The sequence below is a fragment of the Rhinoraja longicauda genome, chromosome 5, assembly GCF_053455715.1.
Source record: "Rhinoraja longicauda isolate Sanriku21f chromosome 5, sRhiLon1.1, whole genome shotgun sequence".
Taxonomy (NCBI): Eukaryota; Metazoa; Chordata; class Chondrichthyes; order Rajiformes; family Arhynchobatidae; genus Rhinoraja; species Rhinoraja longicauda.
In genome coordinates, this window is record NC_135957.1 from 63,529,421 (window position 1) to 63,541,623 (window position 12,203).

Below are 12,203 nucleotides of genomic sequence, written 5' to 3' on the forward strand. Positions count from 1 at the left end.
CAGAGGTAGTGAGATCAGTAATAGTCTGAGAGATGAAGGCCTGGTGTTCGTCAGGGGTACGTATGAGGAAGTGACTGAGAGCTGGTGCCTGGCCTCAGCCCCACCACTATCAGTCTGAAGAAGGGTCCCAACCCAAAGAGTCACCTATTCATGTTCTCCAGAGATGTTGCCTGACCCATTGACTTACCCGAGCACGTTGTGCCTTCTTCTGTTGTTTCTATTGTTTGTTACAGTGGGATCTTACTTAAAAGTGGGACCGATATTTTTGCTTCAAACTTTTGATACTTTGAACAAAACTTCTTGCCTAATCTTTCTCTGTTTCTCACAACATCAGCAAAGCATTTGGTTCCACATCCTCCCACTCCAAAATCTTTTGAAGCTTGTTTGAGATGTCTCTCACTCTGGCATTAGAAGGTGACATTTTGGCTTAGGTTTTTACTCTCCATTGGTACAGACCTGCAGATATCATGTTTCCAACACCAACCCCTCTAGATATCAAGTTACCAACACATAATCCTATAGAGGTGTACTAGACCAAGTGGACCCGTTGGGCCCAAACCTCTCCTGCATTGGTGCAACACCCTCTCCTCCCCCCCCACCCCCTCCCGCCACCCCCACTCCCGCCACCCCCACTCCCGCCACCCCCCTCTCGCCACCCCCCTCTCCTCCCCCCCCCACCACCACCTCCTCCTCCTCCTCCTCCTCCTCCTCCTCCTCCTCCTCCTCCTCCTCCTCCTCCTCCTCCTCCTCCTCCTCCTCCTCCTCCTCCTCCTCCTCCTCCTCCTCCTCCTCCTCCTCCTCCTCCTCCCCCCCTCCTCCCCCCCTCCTCCCCCCCTCCTCCCCCCCTCCTCCCCCCCTCCTCCCCCCCTCCTCCCTCCCCCCCTCCCTCCCCCCCCTCCTCCCCCCTCCCCCCATCCCTCCCCCCCTCCTCCCCCCTCCCTCCCCCCTCCCCCCCTCCTCCTCTCCTCTCCTCTCTCTCCCTCCCTCCCTCCCTCCCTCCCTCCCTCCCTCCCTCCCTCCCTCCCTCCCTCCCTCCCTCCCTCCCTCCCTCCCTCCCTCCCTCCCTCCCTCCCTCCCTCCCCCTCCCTCCCCCTTCCCCCCTTCCCCCCTTCCCCCCTCCCCCCACTCCATTCCCCTCAACCCCCCTTATCCTCCCTCCTCCCCCCCTCCCTTCCTCCCTGGGAGATAGATTTAAACTTAAAAATGTGAATAACTTTAAAAATTGAACACCAATTTCAATGAAACTTCTTCCATTAGCATCAAAGGGACAACGGTGAGTAAGGTGGGCCTAAAATTGTCATGCTATCGTGTACCGTTTTGTCTGTTGTTCAGGAACAAGCAAACAAACAAACATACGTTTTATTATATAGATAACATTATGAGAGGAATAGATTGGTTTGATACATAGAGTCTTTTGTCCAGAGTAAGTGAATCAAGAACCGGGGACATAAGTTTAAGACTGAAAGGGTTTAAGGTTTAAGGTGAAGCAGGAATGATTTAATAGAAACCCGAGGGGAAACATTTTCATGCAAAGGGTGGTGGGTGAATGGAACAAGCTGCCAGAGGTCTGAAGAAGGGTCTCGACCCGAAACGTCACCCATACCTTCTCTCCTGAGATGCTGCCTGACCCGCTGAGTTACTCCAGCATTTTGTGATACCTTCGATTTGTACCAGCATCTGTAGTTATTTTCCTACACAAGCTGCCAGAGGAAATAGTTGAGGCCTATTGCAACATTTAAGAAACAATTATACAGGCACATGGATCGGAGAGGTTTAGAGGGATGTGGGCCAAATACAGGCAGGTGGGACTAGTGTAGATGGGACATGTTGGTTGGTGTGGGCAAGTTGGCCGATGGGACATCAGTGTCAGCAGCAATTAGTGTCAGCAGCAATCAGTGTCAGCAGCAATCAGTGTCAGCAGCAATCAGTATCAACAGCAATCAGTATCAGCAGCAATCAGTGTCAGCAGTAATCAGTGTCAGCAGCAATCAGTGTCAGCAGCAATCAGTGTCAGCAGCAATCAGTGTCAGCAGCAATCAGTATCAGCAGCAATCAGTGTCAGCAGGGCAGGCAGCCCTGCTGACTATGGGTTTTGTAGTCTTTTGCTGGCAGCCATGATGGTTTGTAGTCCTTGTTGCATCCACTGGGAGGAAATGTATCTCCCCTCTATGACTCTACCTCTCATGATATCACAGCGTGCACAAGTGATTATGTGTACACATGTATAAGAAAATAACTGCAGATGCTGGTACAAATTGATTTATTCACAAAATGCTGGAGTAACTCAGCAGGTCAGGCAGCATCTCGGGAGAGAAGGAATGGGTGACGTTTCGGGTCGAGACCCTTCTTCAGATGTGTTGCACTTGTATAATTGTGAATGTGTGTGCATGTGTGTTTCACTTGTATAATTCTAAGTGTTGGATATAGATAATCAGATGATGTGGTGTCCAAGAATGTGTACAAATGTATGTCCGTATGGCTGTGGGTGTGCTTGTGTACATTCAAGTATGTGGCTGGGAGAGTGTACCTATGAGTACGTGTATCAGATGTGTGTGCATGAGTTGGGTTTGTATTGGTATTATGACCATGTGTAGCGAGACACAGTGAAAATAATTGGCAAATCATATGATACATGAGCACATCAGTTAATGCAAGGAAACAATAGATTGCAGAATGTAGCATTATGGTTTCAGACAAAGTGCAGATTTTAGCAAAGTGCAAGGGACGTAATCAGGTAGATTGGAAGATTGGGAATGCCTTCGTAACTTATGAGACTCTGTTCTATAGATTTAGGATCAGTTCCTGTGGATTGGAGGGTAGCTAATGTTGTCCCACTTTTTAAGAAAGGAGAGAGAGAGAAAAAACGGGAAATTATGGACCAGTTAGTCTGACGTCAGTGGTGGGGAAGATGCTGGAGTCAATTATAAAAGACGAAATTGCGGAGCATTTGGATAATAGTAACAGGATTGTTCCGAGTCAGCATGGATTTACGAAGGGGAAATCATGCTTGACTAATCTTCTGGAATTCTTTGAGGATGTTACCAGGAAAATTGACAGGGGAGAGCCGGTGGATGTGGTGTAACTTGACTTTCAGAAAGACTTTGACAAGGTTCCACATAGGAGATTAGTGGGCAAAATTAGAGCACATGGTATTGGAGGTAGGGTACTGACATGGATAGAAAATTGGTTGACAGACAGAAAGCAAAGAGTGGGGATAAATGGGTCCCTTTCAGAATGGCAGGCAGTAACAAGTGGGGTACCGCAAGGCTCAGTGCTGGGACCGCATCTATTTACAATATACATTAATGACGGATGAAGGGATTAAAAGTACCATTAGCAAATTTGCAGATGATACAAAGCTGGGTGGTAGTGTGAACTGTGAGGAAGATGCTATGAGGTTGAAGGGTGACTTGGACAGGTTGTGTGAGTGGGCGGATGCATGGCAGATGCAGTTTAATGTGGATAAGTGTGAGGTTATCCACTTTGGTGGTAAGAATAGGAAGGCAGAGTATTATCTGAATGGTGTCAAGTTAGGAACAGGGGAAGTACAACGCGATTTGGGTGTCCTAGTGCATCAGTCACTGAAAGGATGCATGCACGTACAGCAGGCAGTGAAGAAAGCCAATGGAATGTTGGCTTTCATAACAAGAGGAGTTGAGTATAGGAGCAAAGAGGTCCTTCTGCAGTTGTACAGGGCCCTAGTGAGACCGCACCTGGAGTACTGTGTGCAGTTTTGGTCTCCAAATTTGAGGAAGGATATTCTTGCTATTGAGGGCGTGCAGCGTAGGTTTACTAGGTTAATTCCCGGAATGGCGGGACTGGCATATGTTGAAAGACTGGAGCGACTAGGCTTGTATACACTGGAATTTAGAAGGATGAGAGGAGATCTTATCGAAACGTATAAAATTATTAAGGGGTTGGACACGTTAGAGGCAGGAAACATGTTCCCAATGTTGGGGGAGTCCAGAACAAGGGGCCACAGTTTAAGAATAAGGGGTAGGCCATTTAGAACTGAGATGAGGAAAAACCTTTTCAGTCAGAGAGTTGTGAATCTGTGGAATTCTCTGCCTCAGAAGGCAGTGGAGGCCAATTCTCTGAATGCATTCAAGAGAGAGCTGGATAGAGCTCTTAAGGATAGCGGAGTCAGGGGGTATGGGGAGAAGGCAGGAACGGGGTACTGATTGAGAATGATCAGCCATGATCACATTGAATGGCGGTGCTGGCTCGAAGGGCCGAATGGCCTCCTCCTGCACCTATTGTCTATTGTCTATTGTCTATTGTCTATGACTATTATAGTGATTCCATCTCATATTTACAATATCTACAATAATTACAATATTAATGTTATCATGTTGGAATGTTACAGCCCTGCCCAGAAGGTCAAATACAGTTTGGAGCAGTTGCAATGTGATACCTTTAAAGTGAATAAAACTAAACAGCACCTGCTATTTGCTTTTGAAGCACACTGAACCCATGCTAACACAATAAAATATATAATCAACTCCAGCCCTTTAATGTTTCAAAGAGCTTCCCAGTACGGTGTTAATAAAAAAAGCCTTTACTTTGCGGACCGATACCAACGATAGTGGGTGTATGGAATGATCTGCCAGAGGAAGTAGTTGAGGTAGGTACAATAACAACATTTAAAAGATATTTGGATAAGTACATGGATAGGTAAGGTTTAGATGGATATGGGCCAAACGCGGGAAAGTGAGTCTAGCGTAGATGGGGCATTTTGGTCAGCATGGGCAGGTTGGCCTGACGGCTTGTTTTCATGCTGAAGGACTTGATGACTAAGTCAAAAATAATGTGATCAACTGACCATCAATATTCCACTGGGCAAAGGGGTGATGAAAAAAGCCAATGTTGTGTGAAGGGTAGCTCTTTGGATGCATAAACAGCCATTGCCCATGCTTGCTGACTCCTTGTTTCTCCCAGCCCAAAACCTCCATTCAGAGATCACTAAAGCTTTGTTCTACCAAAGCCTGATGGAAAGGGGAGTTACAATTTTTCAGCCAGCCTCTGAAATATCACCATCAGAGGGGCTCAGCCTTCCAGCCTTACTAATGTAGGTACACTCAGCCATGTCAGATTTTTTACGTCGAGATTGTTTTAACTACAGGTTGTACAAATTACACGGTGGCGCAGCAGTAGAGTTGCTGCCTTACAGTGCCAGCAGAGACCCCGGTTTGATCCTGACTATGGGTGCTGTCTGTGAAGCATTTGTACGTTCTCTCCGTGAACGCTCGAATTTCCTCCTGGTGCTCCAGTTTCCCCCCACATTCCAAAGACGTGTAGATTTGTAGGTTCATTGGCTTTGGTAAAGGTTGTAAATTGTCCCGAGTGTGTAGGATAGTGTTAGTGTTACCAACACATAATCCTATAGAGGTGTACTAGACCAAGTGGACCCGTTGGGCCCAAACCTCTCCTACATTGGTGCAACACCCTCTCCTCCCCACCCCACCCTCCCCCCCCCCCCACCCCCTCCCGCCACCCCCACTCCTCCCCCCCTCCATCTCCCTTCCCCCTTCCCCCTCCCCCCTTTCCCCTCCCCCCCACTCCATTCCCCTCAACCCCCCCTTATCCTCCCTCCTCCCCCCCCCCCTCCCTTCCTCCCTGGGAGATAGATTTAAACTTAAAAATGTGAATAACTTTAAAAATTGAACACCGATTTCAATGAAACTTCTTCCATTAGCATCAAAGGGACAACGATGAGTAAGGTGGGCCTAAAATTGTCACGCTATCGTGTACCGTTTTGTCTGTTGTTCAGGAACAAGCAAACAAACAAACGTACGTTTTATTATATAGATAACATTATGAGAGGAATAGATTGGTTTGATACATAGAGTCTTTTGTCCAGAGTAAGTGAATCGAGAACCGGGGACATGAGTTTAAGACTGAAAGGGTTTAAGGTTTAAGGTGAAGCAGGAAAGATTTAATAGAAACCCAAGGGGAAACATTTTCATGCAAAGGGTGGTGGGTGAATGGAACAAGCTGCCAGAGGTCTGAAGAAGGGTCTCGACCCGAAACGTCACCCATACCTTCTCTCCTGAGATGCTGCCTGACCCGCTGTTACTCTTGCATTTTGTGATACCTTCGATTTGTACCAGCATCTGCAGTTATTTTCCTACACAAGCTGCCAGAGGAAATAGTTGAGGCCTATTGCAACATTTAAGAAACAATTATACAGGCACATGGATCGGACAGGTTTAGAGGGATGTTGGCCAAATACAGGCAGGTGGGACTAGTGTAGATGGGACATGTTGGTTGGTGTGGGCAAGTTGGCCGATGGGACATTTTCCATGCAGTATCATTCTATGACTCTACAACACAAATCAAGAAGCAGTAATTTGGGGGTTTCAATAATTAGGAAAAAGCATTGTAATCCCTGTGAATAAAATTTCCACAAAATATGTTGCCTTCTAAAAATAAAGGTAACTAAAATAGGTATCTGAAACTGGAGAGCATTGATTGAGGTTTAAAGAGGATCCAAAGTAGAACATTTTCATGGAGAGGGTGGATGGAATCTGGAAAGCACTACCTGAATGGGTAGTGTTGGTAAATGGGATGAAGTGAAGAGAGATATGGAGCTGGTGGACTTCAGTGCCCATTTCCTGCAGCATGATTAGTCTAGTTTAGAGATGCAGCGAGGAAACAGGCCCTTCAGCCCACTGCGCCGACCTGCAATCACCACACACTAATACTATCTCACACACACTTGGGGCAATTTACACTTATACCAAGTTAATTAACCTACAAACCTGTATGCCTGTGGAGTGTGGGAGGAATCCAGAGATCCCGGAGAAAACCCATGCAGGTCACGGGGAGAACGTACAAACTCCGTACAGACAAGCACCCATAGTCAGGATCAAACCCGAGTCCCTGGCGCTGTAAGACAGCAACTCTACCGCTGCGCCACTGCCCTATGACTCTTTAACTCTTTTTAAACATTCACCATTCCTCCACAAACAGTCAAAAACACAAATGTAGCTAATTCCTTTAATTGATGAATTTGGCAGAATGTGGAGGGTGTGGCATTAGCTGACTAGGGTGCAATCTAATTGGACAGAGTAAGAGTTAAACCAGTTTTGAACAATGCTCGATTTTATCAGTTGCCAACTCTTGATATCTCTGGTGTAGGTGATTGAGTTTGACAAATATTAATCTCCTTGACCAAATTTTATTTGACATTAGCAATTTGCTAGTGATATTGAAAGAATATTGGCACTGTGCACCAGTAGGAGACACCTTCAGGGCAGAACGTCCTAATGAAGCCACTCAATGCACGTCAACGAGACACAGATTACACATTTTATGTGGCTGTGTGTCTTGTTGCTTTTTACTTAGTATGGCTGTATGGTAATTCAAATTTTACTGCACCTTAATTGGTACATGTGACAATAAATTGATCTTGAAATCTTGAAATCTTGATCTTGAAGGAAGAATCTGGAATGTTGCATTTTTAAATGTAGTGAGATTGTAAATAAGCAAAGTACAGGGAATTTTGGTGCTTTTGTGCAGGTATTACTGAAAGCTAGAAGGTACAGTGAGGACAAGGGCAAATGATGTGGGCTAGAATCTAAAAGAACAACAGGTGTTAAGAAAGAACTGCAGATGCTGGTTTAAATCGAAGGTAGACACAAAATACTGGAGTAACTCAGTGGGACAGGCAGCATCTCTGGAATGGGTGACGTTTCTGGTCGAGACCCTTCTTCAGATTGATGTCAGGGGAGTGAGCGGGACAGAGATAGGGGGAAAGGGGGAGGGGATGGAGAGAGAGAGAAAGCAAGGGCTATTTGAAGTTTGAGAAGTCAATGTTCATACCGTTAGGGTGTAAGCTACCCAAGCGAAATATGAGGTGCTTTTTCCTCCAATTTGCGCTGGGCCTCACTCTGACAATGGAGGAGGCCCAGGACAGAAAGGTCAGATTGGGAATGGGAGGGGGAGTTAAAGTGCTAAGCATCCGGGAGATCAGGTAGGTTAAGGCGGACTGAGCGGAGGTGTTCAGCGAAACGATAGCCGAGCCTGCGCTTGGTCTCGCCGATGTACAGGAGTTGACACCTGGAACAGCGGATACAGTAGATAAGGTTGCAGGAGGTACAAATGAACCTCTCTCTGATAGTGAGAGTGATATCAAGAGAAAGTCTGCGTTGTGATGTCTTGAGAGGTCGGGAGCTTTTCGCTTGAAGGTTGGGAGGTGTGGGTGCCGGAAATGAAGACAGAAAAGTTCTTGTTTTCAAACTTAAATTCCATATATTTAGTCTTTTCCAAAAACAGGTAAACGTAATTGTTTGCAGACAGGTACACAAAACCAAAACAGGTAGTTAAATCAAAACTGTAGCTTGCTGCCTTCTTACAAAATATAACTCAAACACTGCTTCTCTCCCTGTCTGCTCCAGTCGTTGTCGCTCTCTTTAAATACACTGCTTCCCTTCCCTTTTAGCTCTCTCACTGAGGCAATCAGCTCATCTGGTTCAGCTGGGCAGCAATCAGTGTCAGCAGCAATCAGTTTCAGCAGCAATCAGTGTCAGCAGCAATCAATGTCAGCAGCAATCAATGTCAGCAGCAATCAGTATCAGCAGCAATCAGTGTCAGCAGCGCAGGCAGCCCTGCTGTCTATGGGTTTTGTAGTCTTTTGCTGGCAGCCATGATGGTTTGTATTCCTTGTTGCATCCACCGGGAGGAAATGTATCTCCCCTCTATGACTCTACCTCTCATGATATCACATTTCCCCCTTCCCTGACTTGAGGCCTCCGGACTGGGGAAGGAGGCCCACAGGACGTCTCTTCGGGAAAGGGCATCTGCATTCCCATGTTTCCGACCTGCCCTGTGGACAACCAAGAAGTTAAAAGCCTGGAGGCTGAGAAACCATCTTGTTACCCGACTGTTCGTTTCTTTATTTATTGACATCCACTGCAAAGGAACATGGTCTGTGAGTAGAGTGAATTTGCGCCCAATAAGGTAATAGCGAAGGGTTTCAAGGGCCCACTTAACTGCCAGACATTCTTTCTCCGGTGTAGAGTATCTTTTCTCATGGGCCAAAAGCTTTCTGCTACTATAGAGGATTGGGTGCTCTTCACCCTTCTGTATCTGAGAGAGTACCGCCCCAAGACCCACCTCTGAGGCATCTACCTGAACAACAAACTCCTTGTTGAAGTCTGGGTCGGCCAGAACTGGGTGGGAACACAAGGCCTTCTTTAGGCTGGTGAAAGCCTCCTCTGCTTCCTGTGACCATTTCACCATTCAGGACTGTCTTTTAGTTGTCAGATCTGTTAGGGGGGCAATTGTGGAAGCCATTGTTCTGGATCGATATTTACGTGCTCTACCCTATGAGGCAAAAAGGGTTATCGGCCACAGTGCTCCTGTTGCAGCTAGTGCCTTAGTGGATGCAGTTGAACAGTTTCAGGCTACTAATGAAATGCTCCGCATGGGGAAAAAAGAGCAGCCTATCGTTCAAGGACGTCAAGCAAATCCTCGGCCACAGCCCCAAAAACCCATACAGGGCAACCCAACCAGACAGGTTAATGTACAGGGATTATAGCAGGCTGAACAAAGGAGAAAAATCCTGGACAGGGACACCAGAAGATGCTACAGATGTGGGGAAATGGGTCATATTTCATGGCAATGTGACAAAGTGGATGAATTGATGCCCACTGCAGACTCCTCTGGCAGCCAACCCACAAACCTTTATGCTGCCTTGATGGAGGGTGCTGAACACCCAGCTTTTATGTGCCCTGTGAAGCTAAATAACCAAGATGTGGAAGCTTTGCTGGACTCAGGGAGTAATTTCACACTAGTTCACAAATCTTTAATAGATGAAACAGACTTGCTGCAGGAAAAGACCCGACCCGTCTCCTGCGTCCATGGTGACACTCGTGAGTATCCTACTAGTAGTTTGAAGCTAGTCACAGCCCAAGGCATGTGTGAAGCCAACGCATGGGGTTTTGGATGCCCTGCCAGTCCCACTCTTAATAGGACGAGACTGCCCCCTGTTCCACAGACTCTGGAGGGAAATACAAGAGAGATGATCTAGGGAGACATCACTGCCCAGAGGTAAGAACAAGCATAAGAGAAGCAGTCCTAAGAATAGGTCCAGTGCTAGTTTAACGCCTACTTCTCCTCCAGTAAATGCTCTCCTGTGCGCGGTAGCATCATCCAGTGATACGGGGCCGGCTTCTGAAGGGGAGGGGCCGCAAGGAAACAATTGGCCATCATCAAGTAAGGATTCCAACCGGGTACCAGACAGACCACCCCCGCTTTCAGGCCAGTTTGGTACTGCTCAGCTCAAAGATCCTACATTGATAAATGCTTTAAAAAATGTTAGAGTACTAGAGGGTGTGGACCAGGGTCCGGGAAGTGGTTTAACTTACCCTCATTTTGCTATAAAGAATGGGCTTCTGTACCAGATGAAAAAAGGGCAAGATGAGGTAACAGAGTAGTTGTTAGTGCCAAAAGCTTTTCGTCTCACAGTGTTACAACTGGCCCATACACACTTGCTCGGGTCACATCTAGGAGTGGATAAAACAAAAGACAGAATTCTGCAGAGGTTCTTTTGGCCAGGCATCCACAAAGAAGTTGAAAATTATTGCCGTAGTTGTCCAGAATGCCAGCTCACTGCCCCCCGGCCCTCATTTAGGAATCCCCTTATCCCACTACCAATCATTGAAGTCCCCTTTGAAAGGATTGGGTTAGATATTGTGGGCCCCCTACCCAAAAGTGCTCGGGGGCATCAGTATATTCTGGTCCTGGTAGACTATGCTACCCGTTATCCCGAGGCTGTACCCCTCAGAAAGGCTACAGCCCAGCATATCTCAAAGGAACTGTTCCTCCTGTGCAGTAGAGTAGGGATTCCAAAATAAATATTAACAGACCAGGGGACCCCTTTCATGTCTCGTGTCACCAAGGGCCTGTGCTCCCTCCTAAGGATCAAGCACCTCAGAACATCAGTATACCACCCTCAAACTGACGGTCTGGTAGAGAGGTTCAACAAGACCCTTAAAGCCATGCTAAGGAAGTCAATTGAAAGAGATGGGCGCAACTGGGACCAGCTCCTTCTGTACCTGATGTTTGCAGTTAGGGAGGTGCCCCAAGCTTTTACAGGCTTCTCGCCTTTTGAGCTCCTATACTGTCGCAAACCCAGGGGGCTTCTTGACCTAGCTAAAGAATCATGGGAGAAACAGCCTTGAACTCACCGTTATTGAGCATGTGGAGGCCATGAAAGACAGGGCGGCTACTATCTATCCTATTGTCAGAGAACATATGGAAAAAGCTCAAAGGGAACAGCAAGCATCTTACAACCGCCCTGCACATCCCCGAGAGTTCCAGCCAGGCGACCGGGTTCTGGTTCTGGTGCCCACTGTTGAGTGTAAATTTTTAGCCACTTGGCAGGGTCCATACGAAATCATCGAAAAGGTGGGAGAGGTAAACTACAAGGTAAAGCAACCGGGAAGGAGAAAACCAGAACAGACTTACCACGTGAACCTGTTGAAAAAATGGCACCCGGCAGAGGTTCTATTAAGTTGTTTACCCCCAAAAGAGTCAGGAGCACCACCAAGAGATGACATAAAGGTGGGCCCAGAGCTGTCACCCCAGCAACGTCAAGAGTGCATGGAGCTGGTTGACCGTAACCAAGATGTGTTCTCGGCCAAGCCGGGCACTACACATCTCGCGGTACATGAAATTCGCACTAAGCCTGGAAAGGTAGCCCATCAGCGGCCCTATAGAGTTCCAGAAGCCCATAAGGAAACAATTAGAGAGGAAATTAAAAAGATGCTTGAACTAGGAGTTATTGAAGAATCCCATAGTGCCTGGGGAAGCCCAATTGTACTGGTCCCCAAACCTGATACTTCGACTCGATTCTGCAATGACTTTAGAAAACTAAATGAAGTGTCCGAGTTCAAAGCTTACCCCATGCCCCTGGTAGATGAACTAATAGACCGTCTGGGAATGGCTCGCTTCATCACATCCCTTGACCTCACAAAGAATAACTGGCAAGTTCCGCTTTCCCTAAAATCCCGAGAGTAAACAGCCTTTGCAACAAGTGAAGGGCTTTTACAGTACACCAAGTTACCATTTGGTCTACGGAGCGCCTGCCACCTTCCGTTGACTGATGGACCGGGTCCTGCGGCCCCACAAAGAATATGCTGCAGCCTATTTAGATGACATAGTGATACATAGCACAGGTTGGGAAAGTCATTTGCCCC